This window comes from Achroia grisella, unplaced genomic scaffold (genome assembly GCF_030625045.1).
Source record: "Achroia grisella isolate CSIRO2021 unplaced genomic scaffold, CSIRO_AGI_Agris_v1 utg109, whole genome shotgun sequence".
Lineage (NCBI taxonomy): Eukaryota > Metazoa > Arthropoda > Insecta > Lepidoptera > Pyralidae > Achroia > Achroia grisella.
Genome location: NW_026712573.1, coordinates 4,620,078 through 4,641,291, shown reverse-complemented (window position 1 = coordinate 4,641,291; position 21,214 = coordinate 4,620,078). Strand labels below are relative to the sequence as shown.

The window sequence follows — 21,214 nt, the reverse complement described above, 5'->3', positions numbered from 1 at the left end:
TGAATTCACGGAGTCCATACAATGAATAATATTATAAAACTCCTATCATTATGAATTTATTTGTAACCCATAATTACAAATGAATCTATTCTTAGAAATGTTTAAATGTGAACGCAAGGTGATAAGTTGTTTTTATCTACTTTATTCAGCCTATATTCTTTTTATCTTAAACTAGTTATTACCGACGAAAAAGACTGCGGAATTTTTCATTTCCTAATTCATCTGCTGTCCAGATTTATATTTGGGATAAAAAAAGCCCTGTCATTAATAATCATTTATTTCACAAAACTTTGTTATTAATTTGTTATAATTATACCAAGGAAGTAAGTACAGAAGTAAAGATGTCAAAAACCAATCAGAAACACTGCACTATTTTGGCGAAAATACTGCGCTTTATAAAAAAAACAAATGTACTACTTTCTTACTAATGGTTAATAAAATTTGCGATATAGTGGTTAGTTATTAAATGATAAAGATCACCCTTAATGCTACTTAGATGCAATTATGTAGTTGTAAATAATTATAATGTGTTAGTTATTAAATCCTTCACCTAAATTACTATAATCTCTTATAATCGTGTTACTCTATTCACTGCTCCTTCATGATTATGTATTCCTGATAACCAATGACTCACCATAGAATAAAAAATGATTCTCTTAAAAAACAAACCTGACGACAATCAGTTCCATATTGCGTAACATACAAAAATATGGAATTGAAAACATCTGAATTTTAAAAGTTGGTTGAAATTAGTGAGATAATTGGGTGGTTATTTAATGGAATAAGTTTAGTTTTTGTTTAACTAAACCGATAAAGATCTCCTTTGTAACTAGATGTAATTATGCAGTTAGAAACCTTCACCTAAATTACTGTAATCTCTAAATCGTATTACTATTTCATGGTTATGCATTCCTGGTAACCAATGACCAGTAACGCACTCGAGCTTTGGACATGTGGCTGGCTGTCTATCAATTATGTTTTAATTAATAATGGCTTCATTGACCTAAATATTGTTTCCATTAAATACTCAATTTAGTAACAATTCAGATTTTAAAACCGATATTACGAAAACAAGAAACTTTTAAATTAAATCTTATTTTATCAGTGCATGTCCTTTATAAGATCTCTATAGCAAATCTATATTTGGATTGAATTATTATTTATTAATTCGGAATTTTAAAAAAAGTAAAATAGCCCTATGGCTATTTTACTTTTTTTTAAATTCCGAATTCATTTTGAGATTATAAATATAACATTTATTATTATTGAATTTTAAAGATTTTATAATACAATTCGTTGACTCGCGTATTAATTTTTTTAACTGTTATTCGTATTTTCATATAAAGATTCTTTGACGTCTACGTCTCAATAAAAATTACTATAAATTATATATTCATATAATAGAAATGTAATTTAATTAAATGACGGAAGTATAACAAATGGTATGAGGTTTTGATTTTATTATATCAACATTGACTTTCTTCAAGTACCTACACTATAAATAAAATGACTCATTTTGTTATATATAATGTAGTTACAGTGCAAATAAAAAAAATAGGTAATTATTGTACCACGTCGTTGCTTAAAAAATAGGCTTTACCGTCGTCAGCATCATCATCATCATGGAAAATAAAACACTATTTACTTCAAGACAAAAGCGTAATGGGTTCGCAATCACCACAACATGAAATATGTTCACAGAGATATATAATAAAAACATATTTATTTTTTCGGGCTAAACTGCATATGGCACTCCAAACGCGCGGAAGGACTTACGGAGAGGCTGAAGGCCAACTCCCGCCTTACGGATACGACTTTAGTCTGAGGCCATCGTTAGGGTTTCCTCGGCTCAGGCCGTCGTAATTTCTATCCCCGTTTGAATTGGGCGAGGGATAGATCAGAAGGGGTTATATACAATAAACTGCTGTAGCTTATACGTAACTCAAAAACGAAAATATAGCGCGTTGTAGCAATTGTACATTCATCTGGTGACAAATATATAAAAACTAAATTTACAAAAGAAGATTAAATAATATCTTAAATATTAAGTCACTGATGATGTTATGTGATATCATCTGATATAATAATCTGTTACTGAAACCACAACACGCAGTACCTTCCACGTAATGGTGTCAAGGAAGCGATGACAATGACTGGAACGCATGCGCATCGTACCGTTATTATTTTTTTATTATACTCATATATCATATTATGCACTATTGTAATGGTTATTACATATATCCTTACACGCAATTTTCTGAAAATCTACCTTATTTATTTATTTATTCATAATATGGAATATGGAATGGTGCATCCGCCTGCAGTCAGTGCCACCATTCCATACGCTTGTTACGGTTTACGCTGGCGGGGCACCAGTAGAAGATAATAAGATGAGCATGAGACAAATTCATGTATTATGTACTCTTTATGCTCCAGCGTTTACGCTCGCTTCAGCAGAGTTGAAATGGATTTGTAAACTTATGATTTATTAGATGTAATATTTGGTTTGCGTTATTGTGACATATAAATTTTTATAAATATCATATTATTAATATAAGAGAAGATAAAAGATAACGAAGACAAACAAAAACAATATAAAATAAAAATAAAAGAACAAAACAAAACAATAACAAAAGACTAAACAAAATAACAAAACAATGAAGATGTTGGTGGTTTTGATTGATTGATATTAACCACCACTGATTGACTGACTGACAACGTGACAGAGTATACCATTTACGCAGGAATATACAAGATACCATATTCGGGGGGAAGGGAATTGGAGTAATTTGGACTGTTGTTGATTGACTGGCCTTGTTGCTGAAAGCAATTCTTTCAAGCAACTTTAAAGATAGATACGCCTTAATAATACGTTTTATTTCTTAGCCTAATGTAATAAAGATAGGCAAAAAATCATGTGAAATATTAAGGTGATCATATTTCAACAGACAACTTGCAATGCTATAATTACATGGACTAATGAACCTAGTTGCTAACACTGTACCATATCAGGTAGACCTCTACGCGATTTTTCCTGGAAACCATCATAATAAATTACTGTTGAATTTGTCTCAATGGGCTAACTGACCTGACTTGTTCATCTTATCATCCTTCACTGGTACATCGACATCGTATATCGTTAGCACAGGCGGGTGTACTATTTTATACTCATATAAAAAACTTGCCATATTCATTTATTAAAAAATGTATCTTTCACATTTATGAATTACGGAAAATCTTTGCGAGAACTAAACAGACTTTGATGATTCTTTTTGCAACCGATAAGGTTGAATAATATTCCTATCATGATATCAAAATATACTTATTGTAGTATAGGAACAATTGCTTCATTGAGTCCAATTTTGTTGATGCTTCTTTTAGTCTTCGATTTAAAAATACCATCACTCACCTTCCGTATATTGTTCACTGAATTAGCAAAGGTTATAGGAAGTTAATAAAAAGAATAGACATTTTTTGTGTCTTAGCCCTTTAAAGTCAAAGATATTTCCTCTTACAAAAGAAACATTCTTTGACGTCCTACTTAAATAAAAAAAAAATAAAGGTAAAAATTCTGTGTTCTTTGGGAAATACCAGATTTTAGTAGTTAAGGAGAAGCAGACTGACAGACATACTTACGCATTTGTCATGTAAATTGTTTATAGTGGTATATAATATTATTAATACCTTACAGTAAACTAAACTAAATGTTGAAATTGACGGCCTCGGTGGACTCGCGGTTTAGCACACCGCTTTACTTTGAAATGGTCGCGGGTTCGATTCATCGCAAGGTACAAACATTTGTATTCATGAGTATGCTTGTTTCTATAATTCTGGGTGTTTTCTATGTATATTATGTATGTATTTAAAAATAAAAAAGTATCTATGTATATAAATCAGTTGTTTATTACTAATAACACAAGTTCTGCTTAGCTTGGGACTAGATGACGTTGTGGGAATTGTCTAAAGTAAAAAAGTAGAAAAAAACTGTATTATTTACTCTATTCTGTATCAGTAAGACAATATTTGTTGTACTAATGGGTCGCCATTTTTCGGTAAACACGTGTTCGTCTACTTTATTTATTTACAATTATTTAAATATTGTCTAATGTATTTTTTTATTCAATGTTTGCATGAATTGTAATTTCATTTTGATATATGAAATGAACTATATTTATTTAAATGAAATATAGTATAAATAATAACAGAATGTAAGTATTAATAAATTAGTCCACATATTTTGCCATTGTTTTGGCATGCAAAATTGTATTAATATATAATATAATTCAGAAACAATGAATTTATACACAAAAATTTATATTATGTATAAATTTATGTAGGTACATAACACTTACTTTCGTTAGATTAGGTTGGATCAATCAATATTATTTAAAATAAATAAATAATAGATATAAGCGAACAGATAGCGACGGGTACTTTGTTTTATACTATGTTAAGATTTGACTTCCGCAAAGAAACAAATGTATGACATAATTAATTACCTTCGTTTGTATATGTAATATGGTAATTATTTTTTTATATCTACAATTATTAATTATATATACATACTAATATTATATATATTTGAAAGATTATTTTCAGATCAAGACTAAACAACTGAAATTTTCCATATGTATTCACATAAATCATACATCTAGCAATTTGTTAGAACACAACAGTGACTTCAAGACAGTACAGTAGAAGAGATTGCATAGCATATTTATAACTAATACTAGATGTAATATCCGGATAGACAACATAAATAATGAATACATCAGAGGTATGAAAGTGGCGCCGGTGTCGGAGAGGTTGAAGAGTAATCTATCGTGGTATGGGCATGTAATGCGTAGGAATGAAGATCATATCCTAACGAGGGTTTTATATATGAATGTGGATTGTTATTTTTGATGAACTGTGTGAAAATATATTTCTGTGCAGAAAACATATTACATAAAGAGATAAGGAAGAAGCAGATAATGACTAGTATTATAGTATTATTATTATTACATAATGAGAACAGACATAATATAACAGTAATATAACTTATTTTTTTAACTTATTTTTTTTTATATATTCATTTATTTCAGGCAACTAGGCCCATATTATAAATACCTTATAGACTAACATACATACAATATATTATTTAAAAACTAATACAATGATATTGTCTGTGTGATCACGGCACTGAAGACGGCAATCTGCCACGGTAGCACCGATATACCACACCTTTCGGCCAGTAGTCCTCTTTCATGAAGGTGGGCAGCAAGTCGGTGACGACCAGGGCCACAAACGCTTTGAAACTCGCGTTGTGACTCGACTTCATCTGCGTTACTCTCAATGTCAGGTTACTCTTGGTACGAATATAATCGACAATGTCCTGCTCCTTGCACTTAACTTAACTTTTGCATCAGAATAATATATAAGCTATATTTTTTATTGAAATTTAATGCTGGTGAAACATTATCCGTTTAGTAGTTTTTGCGTGAAAGAGTGACAAACATCCATGCGTGCTCACAAACTTTCACGTTTATAATATTAAGACTGCTGTCCCGGCAAAAGTTGTTTTGCCATAAAAAAATAAGTACTATTATATATTAAAGACTGCAGTATACATTATATAATTCTATGCAACATTTCCGTTTCACATTATATATCTACTATTTTTATGTATTCCTAGTAAACAGATAAAAAATGTATGTATAGATTTAATTACAGTATTATTTAATTTATTGACGTACAGTGAAATCGTTAATGGCACTATTAACGTCACTTTTGTAAATAATTGTGAGAACAATTCTATTGTCCTATATAATATTACAGGTTTATATACAAACCCATCGTAACCGCTAGCCACGGGGGAGGGGGCGGGGGGGGGGGTATAGTAATGTGTACTGTTGACCCCATTACTAGCAATCTACTATGTCAGTGACCTCCACGCGGTTCTCCTGACCTGATCTACACCTGATCTTCATCTTATCATCTTCCATAGGTGCCCCGCCAGCGTTAACCGTAAGAGCGGGTGCACAGATCCATATTCATATTTGTAAAAAAAACCGTTAGCCACGTGGCTACTGTGGTACTGTAATAATTTTGTGAAGGGTTATTTAGTAGAGATCGTGACTTCACATCTAGCCGATACAAAAAACATGTTTTAATTTCGATTACTGTCTTACTCTCCGGTGATGGAAACACCGTTAACAATTGCATTTTATCGCTGGTTATACCCGGTAAAATTACAATTAAACAAGCCAACGGCTTACAGATGGATTTGAGCAAAGATAATAAATAGCCACAAATAACTAGAATTCCGTGCTACCAACAAAATTGTAAGTGACAATTAAAAAAACAAATACGAATTTAACATAAGGCCATTCATAGTGTTATGTCATTACATTACGCTGTTTTCGACGGGACCTTCACACGTTATCAGTAATTCTGCGACGCTAACTACATAGCTTGGTCAAGAGCGTTTATCGACCTCGACTATTTGGTTACGTTTGAATCTGAGCGTCATAGCGTCAGCATAGATCGATGCTGTAATATGCGATCTATGATATAACAGATATATATTCAATTCAATTCTTTAAACACTTATTACAAAGATAAACATACGATAACAGCAAATATCTATACATATAAAAACATTGGATTGTCTGTTTGTAATATTGGAATAACCGTTTTTTACTACATGTACATGTACATATATATATATAAATACGGTACATACCCCAAAATAACATTTTTTACAATTTTTGTCTGTCTGTTTATCTGTTTCTTAGACATAGCTACCTTAAATAAGTTAAGCTAACTAAATTTGTATTTTTTTTGTAAATACATAATATGCATAGAAAACGCCTAGACTGATGTAACCAATCACACTCATGAATACATATGTACGATGCGAGGAATCGAACCCGCGACCATTGAAAGCAAAGCTCGTGCTAATCTGCTAGACTACCGAGGCTGTTATTAAATTATAATTAAATAGTGTATTGTATTTCTTACCCTTTGGGAGTTCGTTATTATTTAAACACTAATTATAAGTTGTTAACTTGAACGCTCTACCTTAATGAAAACTGGGACAGTGGCAACTTATTAATAACTTGACGTGCGAGCATGTGGTATACCTGTTCATATACTTTGGTAATCTAACTTATATATTATCTAACTTGAAAAAAAACGTGATACACCTACTATTGTTTGGATGGTTTTACTTTAATATTGCTGGAGAAATCAAAATAAATATATAGGCGTAAAGAAATCTGTGAAAAATACTTTCCAAAGAGGTAAATACTATTTTTTACTATACAATACTGGTTGTATTCATATTGGACAAATAAAAAAGTAAACAATGTCAACTGTTAGAATATGAAACCTCTTTTTGTATAAACGCCATAAAATTATTGTAATTAAAATTAAAAATGCCCTTACGTAGAATCCCGATTATCCAAACTCCGATTATCCGGACTCTTTCGTCTCGACTCTAATTAAAAATTTAGATATTTGAGGATTTGAACAGTAGCGAGAGAGAAAATGAAGAAGAGACAGAAATTGCGATTTTATGTCAAGTACCATCTCACGCAGAAGCTTTTGAAGTTCTAGATGTTATTTTAAGTGGTTTGAAATACAGCACGAATCAGATCCCACACAGTTGTTACAGCTGAAGCGTACTTGGCCGCAAGATGTGATACATTAGGTCAAAGATCAATAACAAATTATTTCCAACCATAATTTTAAATTACATAGGTATTATGTAATTAATTATCTATTGTTATAGCTCGATTTTTTGTATATCGTATTATCTAAGTGAAACCAATAGAATAGAATAGAAATCATTTATTCAAATAAACTTACATTGAAGCACTTTTGAATAGTCATTACATTTTTTAATCTACCACTCGTTCGGAAAGCTGTCTCATCACAAGAAGAACGAGCAAGAAACTTAAATAATTTATTATTACTTTACATTTTTAAGTTTAAGTGTGTGAATACAAACCATCAATTAGCACTAATTCTATTAAATACTCAAATAGAAATAATATTGAATATATAACCAACTGGTTAAACAATTAATAAGAGGAAATCAGTCATAGTGATTAGAGCAGACCAGTCCCTACAAGCAGCACCCGTTCACGAGTATGACGGATGAGCCAGCCATCACTGCGCTCGACCATATTTTAGGGAGCCCAATGACCAATTACGTAATGACAAATTATTAAAATTTAAATATTGTTTGATTCGCTTTGAAATTGGTTATCCGGATTTTCGATTATACGGAATGCCCCTTGTTTTATTTAATCCGGATAATCGGGGTTCTACTGTATTTTCTTTCTGTCAACAAGGTCTATCATTTATTAGAAATTTTATTTATTTTAAATGCATTAAAAATAGATCATAGTTAGTGTCAGATATGCGTAGTGAAGTGCCAACATACCTAACAGTTAGAAACACAAACAAAATTGGGAAACGAGGGAACAAACAGGGATAGTTATGTAATTAAATAAACACCCAATTCTGTTGAGTTTAGGAATTTTTAACCTATATATAGGTGAGCAATAGATTGTAGGTTTCAGAAGCATATCATTCAAATGAACTACTACTATGGGGAAGATGGGTTAATATTTAAACAGCCTAACCATAAACAAAAGCACGATACAACTAATCTGTACATAGTAAAAATGAAGTCGCTTCCGCTGTCTCTTCGCTTAGATCTTTAAAACTACGCCACGGATTGTAATACAGTTTTTAGTAACAGATATAGTGACTTAAGAGTAAGGTTTATATGTATTATTGTACACTCGTGCGAAGCAGCGGCGGGTAGCTGGTGATAAATATATAAAACTTTGAAGTAATAGTACTTTGTAGTTGGACTTAATAATTTTATAAAGTTTATTTTTTTCAGGAAAACATTATAACAATGTAACTCGGGTATCGCTATCAAAATCTGTAGAACAATTAGAGTTTTATATTATTATATTATACGGAAAAAATGGCAAACCAGAATAAGTTTATTACATGATTATGTACATACATACGTAAGTAGTAATATGAATACAATTTGCATACAATTAAAAATAATAAAACATTTTAATGTTTTTCTGTCTCAATTATTTTTTTTATGATATTTCAGGCATAGGCAACAATACAACTGCGCGTATTATATCATTTATTATAGTAATTGTTTTAGGTACTCTTGCAGTATTTATTTATGAAAAAAACTTGGTTTTAATTAGATAAATACAAATTAAATATCATAGTTAAAGAAGAGTAATACTATTATTACTATGTAAATATTACATAGTAATATTATCTGTGTTATTACGTGTTAACGATAGGAACTTTTGTACTAAAACGGTACTTTGTTAAGGTGCGATTTCATTTAACGATCAGTTCGACAAAACTCCAAATTTGTGCATTTATTAATAATTATGTGCAGTATTTAATAATTATGTAATTTCTTTCTGGAATTTCGATTTATGATTCATTATTTTTATATTTTTGAAAGCTTAATGAGAAAATGTTTTAAATCTTGTCATAAAGCTTTCAAAAATAATAGATAAAGAAATCTACATATTAATACGTGAAGCAAAATCTTTGAACCCCTTTTTCGAAAATGCGCGGACGTAGGAGTATAAAATTTCGCACACTTATAGTTTATATAGAGAAGACTAATATCATTAAAAAAATATATAATGTGATTTATTTCTAATACAATTATATAAATTTAATCATATCTAAATAGGGATGGAAACTTTCATCAAGATGTGCCGACGAAGTAACTCATAAAAAACAGTATAGAGTCATATAAAAAAATGTGGTGAACCTAAAACTAGTTTTATTCTTTTACGTCACGTATGTAGGTAGTTATTGACGCAGGGCTGAATCTGTAAAAAGTATATTTCTTCAATAAAAAATAACATCTTCTTGACGTAGTTCTCTTGTCTTCACTTTTATTTAAAAAAAAAACAATAAAACAAAAACCGCGCGTTTGCCCTTGAACTTCAGTATAACTGGTTGAGCCTAAGTGAAAGGACAACAGATCGCGTTATGCGATAAAGTGCAAACAATTTAATTAATTTCCGTAACGAATTGATTATAATGAAACATAGAAAAAAGCCTGGTCTTGTTTCTCCCACATTAAAATATTTTTTATAGATTACCTGTAATGAAGTAATTAAAAATCAAGTACATTAACAGGTAATAAAGTTACATTTTAAATGAGACTTTTTTGGTTTCGACATTTTATATAGTTAGTTAACTACTACAATTGGTATTAGTTACTTGCATTCTTCACATTAATTAATAGATTTTTGATATATATATATATATATATATACATCACACCGCTACTAATAAAAAATATAGTACTTATAACTGCTTCGGGAATAAAAAAACCATGGGGTAGCAATCTGTATTACTGTCTATGCTCCAATAATACATATGGGTCCCAAAAGTATGTTTCTGTATTTTTAATCTTGTTAGTACGTTATATTTATACGCGAATAAAGTATTAATCCAATTTCATCATGAAATATGATCCAAAACCAGTGTTGCTAAAGTTTAATTTCTAACGGGGGTGTGATTTCAACCACATTGCACAACTCTACAACGAGAACTATTTTGACATTAATTTACACCACTAAACTAGTTTCAGTTTAATTAAACTTAAATCACATCCTTTATGTACAGATTTATTTAGGTATTTATTTATATATAATACTAGTTGCACCCGCGACTTCCTCCGAATGGCATTTAACTTTATATTTCTAAAATATAAGTAGCGTATGTTACTCCTTATTACATCAGCTACCTGCCAATAAAAGTCCCGACAAAATCACAAGAGAAGAACAAACAGACAGACAGTCAAAAATTGTAAAAAATGTTATTTCTGTGTATGTACCGTATTTATATTCATAAGCATGTAGTAAAAACGGTTATTTCAATATTACAAACAGATACTTCAATTTTATTTATATGTATAGATGTAAACAATATGAGACGAAATTTATAAATTAATTAATAACTGTAGTATAGTGTAGTAGTAAATAAGTACTAAAATTGGATTAATTCCAGCACAAGCTTATCTTTTATAAAAAATAAAAGCGGACTATTTCATGCGTAGCGATTAATTTCAAATAAAACAAAAAGAGAATTAACTACGGATATAGGTGTAGTTGTTCTGAGTATGCTTTTTTATATATTTTGTCATAATTAATCTTTATTTACGTAAATTAATAATTTTTGCGTAAACACATCCCAGAGCATTTGCTACGGATATTGACCTGCAATTTACAACCGGTGTACGATGACCGTGTAAATATTATAATTTTTTATGACACAAAGTACATATTAAGTTAAAATAATGTTCATATTACAATTGTTTCGGAAGGACTGTATTTTAGGCTGGTTTAAAATGAGACACGTTCCTAGGTGATGTAAAATATGTGTATTCAGCTCGCTAGCAAAAACGTATAGGCCAAGTATATGGCATTAGAAAACAAACGGTATATAAAAAGAGAACGTCAGAATATACAATTCAAAAATATATAAAATGCTTAAAAAACTATAAAAATGATCGCCTTCGGCAATAACAATTACTATTAATAATAATTATTATTAAAAATCATCACGCAAAATAAAGTAACGAGACTTGGCATGTCACGTATTCGGTACTAATCACCAGTTTAAGCTGTGAAAAACACATAATAATAATAATAACATAGTATCTTCACATAGCGCAACCTTTCCCACACTTGATGTATTACCTTTTTAAAACTTTTTCTGGTTTTAAAAGGTAAAAGAAGAGAAAAGAATAGAAACATAAGTGATGAATGAATGATAAATAAAAACCTTATATGTAGTGATGTCAAATTTATCAGAATTAATCTGATGTTATATGTAAAAGCCTGTCAGTTGCTTTGTATGTTTTTATATTGTGTTGATTTAATTGTATTAAAATGCAAAAATTAACATCTCAACTGATTGAGTGACTTAATAGAATTATATCTACCTACATATATATTTATATTGAGGTTGACCTAGTTTTCTTTATAACCACTGTAAGACGGTCCCTCACTCTTGTTTTGTACACTGTAAAGAGCGGACGCATATTGGCTTCCTAGTAGTAAAATAAAAGATAAATATAGAAGTGATTATAGTGTTCAGTTGTCTCAATTAAAAAGCCCTATTTCCTATAGGTTATGGGCCCAGATAACGTGATTAAATTAATTTATTACTAGAAATAGTTCCGTTCCGTTAAAAATTAATTTACCCTCTTTTTCAATATTTTTTTATAATGGAAAACATGAAGAATAGAAGAAATATAAAACCTTTTAATGGTGAAAAATACAGTATCTGGAAATTTAGAATTCGTGCATTGTTGAGTGAAATGGACGTGATAAAAGTTATCGACGAAGATCCGGAAATACGATGCAGTGAGTGGGAAACAAAGAACCGTATTGCGAAAAGTACCATTGTTGAGTATTTATGTGATTCTTATCTTAGTTTTGCAAAAGAAAATATAACAGCAAGGGAAATATTACATAACTTGGATTCACTTTATGAGCGTAAAAGTATTGCGACTCAATTAGCTTTAAGAAAAAAATTATTAGGATTAAAACTACAAGGTGATACGACATTGATAAAACATTTTGCCGTTTTTGATGACTTGATTACGGAATTGTTGGCAGCAGGTGCCAACTTAGAAGAAACCGATAGATTTCACATTTATTACTTACACTACCCACAACATACGATGGTGTTATAACTGCAATTGAGACGTTGTCGGAAGATAATTTAACTTTAGCATTCGTGAAGACGAGACTATTAGATCATGAAGTGAAATTGAAAAATGAATGTTGTGATACAAGTGTCAAAATACTCCAAGTAGAAAATAAATCCGAATCATATAGAAAACGAAAAGTTGAAAACTTCAAATCATCGTACAAAAATAAAACATCAAGAAATAATAAGTTTCAGTTTATAAAATGTTTTCATTGTGGACGCAAGGGACATTTAAAGAAGGATTGTTATTATTTTAAAAGGATGAATCAAGACAAACCTTCAGATGCTAAAAGAAGTAGAACAATTCAGTCGGTGGAACTGAATCAAGTTCCCTCGTCAAGTTATTCTAGTTTTGCTTTTATGACCGGCGATTATGGACAATGTGAAAACAAAAATAAAATCACATTTTTATTGGATTCTGGTGCATCCGACCACATTATTAACAGGGATGATATTTTTATTAATTTTATAAATTTAAATCCTCCTCATAAAATTTCCATTGCTAAAAATAGTGAATTTGTTTCAGCTACAAAGAAGGGTGCAATAAATGTTATAAGCGACGCGGGTATTCCAGGTACCTTACAAGATGTGCTGTATTGTAAGGAAGTTCCTTATAATTTATTATCCGTCTCGAAGATGCAACAAGCTGGTTTGACAATTATTTTTGATCAGCATGGTACCCAGATATGCAAGGATGGTAAGATTATAATGAAAGGTAGGTCTTACAATAATTTAATTGCTCTAGATTTTATAATACGTGTAAAAGCAAATATCTCTGTGTCTCAAATATGCAACTCACAAAAGAATAATTATGAATTATGGCACCAACGCTTTGGTCATATAAGTAAAAATAAATTTATAGAATTAAAGAGTAATGAAATGGTTGAGGGATTAAAAGAAATTGAAACTGTGGTACCCAATAATAGTTTATGTGAAGCTTGCATAAGTGGGAAACAGACGCGACTTCCGTTTAATAATTGTAAAGATAAAAGTCATATTCAGCGACCATTATTTGTTGTTCATTCGGACGTATGTGGCCCTATCACTCCTTCAACTGTAGACAATAAAAACTATTTTGTATTGTTCGTTGATCAATATACTCATTACTGTGTTACGTATGTAATAACATACAAATCAGATGTGTTCTCTGTTTTTAAAGACTATGTTGCCAAAAGTGAAGCTAAATTTAATTTAAAATTAGTTAATTTATATATTGATAACGGTAGAGAATATTTATCTACTGAAATGAAAAACTATTGTGTAGAAAAAGGTATTACTTATCATTTATCAGTTCCGAGGACTCCGCAACAAAATGGAGTTTCGGAACGAATGGTTAGAACTATAACTGAAAAAGCCCGGTGTATGTTAAACGGTGCTAAATTAAGTAAAGTTTTTTGGGGTGACGCAGTATTAACTGCGGTTTATTTAATAAATTTGACACCCACTAGGTCATTGAATAAAACTCGAACTCCATTTGAGATGTGGCATAATAAAAAACCTCAAATAAAGTATTTAAAGGTTTTCGGATCAACAGTTTATGTACATAATAAAATTTGTAAAACAAAATTTGATGACAAATCATGGAAAGGTATACTGGTGGGTTATGAACCAAACGGATATAAAGTTTGGGATACAAAATGCGAAAAATACGTTACTGTTCGGGATGTCATTGTGGATGAGACCAATTTTATTAATTCAAGGCCAACCTTGAAGTCTGAAGGGAATGGTAAACATTCCTGTGACAAAACTGATATTTGTGACGTACAGTCTAAATCAGTGTCTTTGAGGTATCATCACTCTGACAGTCCTAAATCAGATATATTAAAATCTGATGGGCATAATTGTCCTAGCAAAATTCGCATAATAAGCAATGACTTAGTGAAGTCACCAAAAATACCTGATAATAGTCTTATTAATAGTCAAAACACAGATAATAGTTCTCACATTAGAAGGAGTGAAAGGCTTAAAAATCGTGCCCCTATATCTTATAAGGAAAATGATGATGATTATAGTTTAATGTGTGTTCAATCGTTTGAAGTACCGAGTTGTTATGACGAAATTAAAACTCGCGATGATAAAATTAAATGGGAAGTCGCAATAAAAGATGAATTAAATTCTCTTAATATAAACAATACGTGGACTTTAGTTCCTAGGCCATGTAATAAAAATATTATCGATTGTAAATGGATATTTACAATAAAGAATGATGAGTTTGGAAAACCTTCACGATATAAAGCACGTCTTGTTGCCAGAGGTTTCAGTCAACAATATTTGACAGATTACAATGAGACTTTCGCGCCTGTCGCTAGAATAGCTAGTTTCAGATTGATAATTAGTTTTGCTAATCAATTTAATCTATTAGTTCATCATATGGACGTTAAGACCGCGTTTTTAAATGGTAATTTAAAAGAGGAAATATATATGGAAGTTCCTAAAGGTGTAAATTGTAACACAAATTATGTCTGTAAGCTAAATAAATCATTGTACGGACTGAAACAGGCGGCTAGGTGCTGGTTTGAGGTATTTGAACAATCACTTAAAAACGAAGGTTTTCAAAATTCATTAGTCGATCGGTGTATTTATATATTGGACAAAGGAAATATTAATAAAAATATTTATGTGGTACTTTATGTTGATGACGTGGTTGTGGCATGTTATGATATACAAACTATGAATAATTTTAAAAGTTATTTAATGAGTAAATTTAAAATGTCAGATCTGAATGAAATTAAATTATTTTTAGGCTTTAGAATTATGAGAAATAACGATAAAATAACGTTAGACCAAAGTGCATATATTAACACAGTATTAAATAAGTTTAATATGCAGGATTGTAAGCCGGTCAGTACGCCTTTGGAAAATAAACTAAATTATGAGGCTTTAAACTGTGATGACAAATATAATGCACCTTGTAGGAACGTTATAGGATGTTTAATGTATATCATGTTGTGTACCCGTCCTGACTTAAGTACAAGTGTAAATATATTGAGTAGGTATACAAATAAAAATAATAAAGAATTATGGAGTTGTCTTAAAAGAGTACTCCGGTATTTAAAGGGTACCATAGGCTTAAAATTAACTTATAAAAGATGCAAATATGATACTATTTTATGTGGTTATGTTGACTCTGATTGGGGAGGTAGTGATACTAATAACAGGAAAAGTACTACTGGTTATTTGTTTAAATTATTTAAGCAGTGTACAATATCCTGGAGTACAAAAAGACAAATGTCAGTGGCAGCCTCTTCCACTGAGGCTGAGTATATGGCTCTGTATGAAGCTGTAAGGGAAGCCTTGTGGCTTAAGTCTCTAGCAATAAGCATAAATATAAATATCACAGATCCTATAGTAATTTATGAGGATAACAATGGTTGTATTAGCATTGCAAATAATCCAACCAATCACAAAAGGTCAAAACATATTGACATTAAATATCATTTTTCCAGAGAACAGGTTGAGAAAAATGTAATTAAATTAATTTATATTCCCACAGGTCAACAGTTGGCTGATGCATTAACTAAGCCGTTGCCAGCGATCAGTTTTCAAGAACTGAGAACCAAAATAGGCTTAGAATAAAGTGTCATAATTATGTATCTAATATTTGAATGATTATATTGTGTTTTAATTAGAGTTAAGTTTAATGGTCTGATTAGGTTTTACTGGGTTTCCCTAATCCAAAGCAACAAATGTTGGGCCATATTATTGTATTACTCCCAGCAATTACTTGGAAGTCAAATGTATTCTGCAATTATATAATTTAACGATTGTATTCTAGTGATTGTAATTAACGGTTAATTTTTGAGGGGGCGTGTTGATTTAATTGTATTAAAATGCAAAAATTAACATCTCAACTGATTGAGTGACTTAATAGAATTATATCTACCTACATATATATTTATATTGAGGTTGACCTAGTTTTCTTTATAACCACTGTAAGACGGTCCCTCACTCTTGTTTTGTACACTGTAAAGAGCGGACGCATATTGGCTTCCTAGTAGTAAAATAAAAGATAAATATAGAAGTGATTATAGTGTTCAGTTGTCTCAATTAAAAAGCCCTATTTCCTATATATTGATTTAATATGTGTATAGTCAGCCTTGGTTTTCCTTTAATAAATAAAAAAAAAAGAATAATAATAATAATTGTAATATAAACATTATTATTATCATCAGCTTCATTTTCTCAGCTTTTGCTGGTTTTTTACGCTTAGTATGTGTGGTATACGCCCACACATAAGGGGTGAAACTAAATAAGAGCATTGTGCGTGTGCGTATGTGTGTGTGTGTGTAAATGAAACATCATGTGTAAATGTTTTGTTATTTTCATCTATTTTATGTATATGTATTATATGTAATATGAACATTATTTTAACGTAATATGTACTTTGTGTCATAATAAATTATTTATTATTTTTATAACAAATTATTAAATTTATAATATTAACATTGTATATCAATCACGTTAGAGTACCTTTTTGCTATAAGGAAGTAACGTTTTCCAATAAACAATAATAATAAGTACAACATCATACTTTTACGACGATCTAAGTCAACCAGTTAAGCAAACCGTTATTTCAATGGTCCCAGGTTCGATTCCTCGCACAGTACAAACATTTGTTTTCATGAGTAAGAAGTTTATATTGGTTTGGGTGTTATCTATAATAATAATAATAATCTCAGGATAATTCACACAGCGCCATCTAGACCCAAGTTAAGCTAGCTAAAGCTTGTGTTATGGGTACTAGATAACTGATACAAATACATAGATAATTTCTTTTTACGTTAATACATACATATTATACATAGAAAATACCCAGACCGATACAAACAATCATACTTATGGATACAAATGTTAGTGCCGTGCGAGGAATCGAACCCGCGACCATCGGACGTAAAGCGGTGTGTTAGACCGCTAGACCACCGAGGTCGTCAAATCGTATATCAATTGGACTAATTAGCCAATACTCGTAGGTGACCGATAGTATAGGTATCAGAAGCCTATCATTGAAGTAAACTATTAAACGTATTATTAAAACTATTAAAACTATTAAAATTGTGGAAGATGGATTAATATCTAAACAGCCTAACCATATACAAAAACATGACGTCGAAGGTTCAATTAGTCTTTAGATAGTATAAAATGATTTCGTTCCTGTTGTCTTGCTTAGATTTTTTTAAACTACGTAACGCATTTTAATGCACTTATTAGCAATATATAGAGTGATTCAAGAGGAAAGTTTATATGTATATAATATATGTACCCGTGCGAAGACAGGGTGGGTAGCTAGTTTAATATAAATATTAATCTTAGATGCAACAACAACAAAAATAAATTTCAGGTAGGACCACAAACACAATAATATTTATATATACTAGTTGACCTTGCAAACCTAGTTTTGCCATATAAATTAAAATAGCTACTAAAATATAGGGGTTGAACGATGAAAATTTGGGGTTGTATGTATTTCTTAATGCCACATTAAAAAATACATACAACCCTAAATTATACCTCATGACTTAAGGTTATGAAAAATAGATAGTAGCCGATTCTCAGATCTACTGAGTATAAAAATATAATTTCAAAAAAATCGTTTTGAACATCGTGACACGAGAATTTTATGTATATCTTTCTATATATACATATATATCTATATATACATATATATCTATATATATCTATACATACATAGTGTTTATTTGTTAAGTGGTTACGAAAATATGAGTGTTTGAATGACAATGGGAACAGAATCCGATTCTTTTAATCAAGATTCACATAAACAATGCCAAAACAAGAAAAACGTGCATGCAGTTAAACAGTTAATTCCAAATACGTTTTAATAGACATGTTATAAGTACACGAGAATTATGTCACTCCAGTCATTGCGTCTAATTTTCGTGACAACTTTTTGTATAGGTCTTGATGGAATTGTTGTACCTCATACGTGAATTATTACAATGGAATAGAATAGAAAATCATTTATTCAAATAATAACTTACATTGAAGCACTTCTGAATAATCATCACATTTTCTTCAATCTACCGCTCATTCGGAAAGCTGTCTCACTACAAGAAGAATGAGCAAGAAACTTGCATGTTGCTATTTTATATAATTTTGTTGTAATTTTGTTATATCTTTAAGTAGAAGTGTGTTCATACAAACTACCAACATCATTCATGTAAGACATTTTAGGTGCTTATGAACGTCAAAATTATTGTTCATCCCAAAGGATTGACTTGGTTGGTCGAGAACATCTATTTAAAAGAGATAAAATAATTAATAAATTCTAGCTTCTTTCTTTTGTACAATGTTCTTTTTAGTTAATAAAAAAAATCTCTTCCATTTGTATTAATAACACTGGGCTAGCTTTCGAGTTTCTTCTCGAGTTACTTTCCATAATACTTTCTTCCCCTATCGTTTAGGCTATTTGGTAAAAAAATATTTTTTTTTGTATTTATTTTCATGCAGTTACTAAACAATTTATACTTACATATATACTCTTTATCACAAGAAAGCACTATTTATTTGTCTATTGTAGAACATGCAACACAATTCTAAAGTCCCGCCAAAATATACCCGCGAAATTCAAATTTCGAACACAAAACTATTTAAAACAAATTCCAGCTTTGTCATGCACAAATTTATGCTGGAATACTTTGTAATGATACTATTTTTTTTAAATATGCGTTCTGTATACAGCCTCTTCTTTTTTTTAATTTTAATTAGGCTGTAGCAGAAACGCTAGCGCGTGCGCCGTAGTATGTTGCGCGGCGGCTACTAAACCAAGCTAGATCCCTTACCAGCCTTGAAAGTTACTGAAAGCCCCGCCCGCCTATCGCATTCTTTGCTATTAATTGGATCAACATCGTTTCTTGGTTACCAGCCGTAGTGGTTGGGTCTACGTTTTTGTTTTATTGTGATTGTAAAAACCCTTAGTACAATGTTAATAAGTTATCGGGTATTTTTCCTACGTCAGCGCGCACATTTATGTGCACTCTATGTTTTTTTTCAATAAACACAGTGCTATATAAATAGAAGACTTAAAGAAAGGTGGTGAAGTTATTCCATCAACAGTGTAAGGATGCTTATAAGAGGAAGATTTACTATTGTCATGACAATAGTAAAAGCAAATGCTTCGAGTTCCTTCTTTTTGTTTATTTAAAACGTTTTATAGTGTATAAAATACATAATGCCATATTATGGCGAGAGTGGTATCACTAAGTTTATAATAATTTAATTAATCTGTGCAATGAAACAGATCTCTTTAATGCTGTTAAAGTGGAGAAAAGTACAATAATTATTCTTTTAAGAAACCTTCATTCGAATTTCAAAATATGTTCCACACTATTGCGTCTAAAGCAAAAATACTAAACTGATTTCTAGTCACGTATCTACTACGAATATTAACCGACAAAGAAACGTTTTTAGTGCTGAGTGACCGTACATTAGGCAGCAGGCGGCAGGTTTTTGTACATCTTTGGTATTCTATTCTGCTTCCCTTCCAAGTATTGTATATAAATTACCCTTATAGGACTTTTTTGTTTGGCTGTATGAAGTTTTTTTTAATTCTATGATATTTTAGGCGATCTATTTATGTTTAGATGTAAAAAGAAATTTCAGAAGATGCATATCGTAAAACTTAAAGACTAAATTTGTAATATATGTTACATTACATTACGAAACATTACAAACAATTGTTTTAGTCTTCTATATAATATATATTGAATATTTCAGAATATAAAACGTAATTATTAATATTATTTTACGTAAAGAATCTATGTGTTGACTCATACCATAAAGATACTTCATATTCTGACAGTAAACTATAGATAAATGAAAAAATAGATGACCTATCTCACATACTTCATGGTTTATATCATATACACTATATACTAAGTATAGGTAACTTAATTATTTTGCATACGGAACCATAATAAGATTCTCTGACATGCTCTTGACCGATTTTTGTTATTATTAATGTATGTACAGACAGAGGGAAGGTGCGGATATGTGTTCTTTAACTAGGTCACGATTAAAATCAATAATTATTACAATCGGGACAATAATATAACCATGTAAGAAGTAGTAAGAGTCGTAGTAAGTAGAAGCACTTAGTAGCAGACTTTGTACAATGTCGTTTTTTTTCTTTGTACCTCAATCTCGCAGGACCGATCGTCGTGGAGATCTTTGGGGGAAGCCTATGTCCAGCAGTGGACGTCTTGCGGGCTGCGATGATGATGATGATGATGACCTCAATCTCATTTATATCAGCTGCTATGTAACTTGCTTTGTAAGCTGTGTTTCAGTTGGAGGGTAGGTTTACGCATTGATATTATAGGATATGAGGCATGACCTCTTAGTCCTCAAGAAAGGCAACGTATGAGTCATCACAGCATCACATGATAGCGTTATATAGATCGCACTTTTCGTGTATATA

General features: G+C 30.7%; 1 protein-coding gene across 1 annotated transcript in view; it reads right to left on the bottom strand.

Annotated features, from left to right (window-relative positions):
* LOC131845853 (putative metabolite transport protein HI_1104) overlaps positions 1 to 19,539 on the bottom strand; it is a 57,105-nt gene extending 37,566 nt beyond the window's left edge. The window contains exon 1 of the mRNA XM_059194996.1: positions 19,268 to 19,539. The gene's annotated coding sequence lies outside the window, so the exon portion shown is untranslated. The remainder of the gene's footprint in view (positions 1 to 19,267) is intronic.
* Positions 19,540 to 21,214: the final 1,675 nt, after the last annotated feature.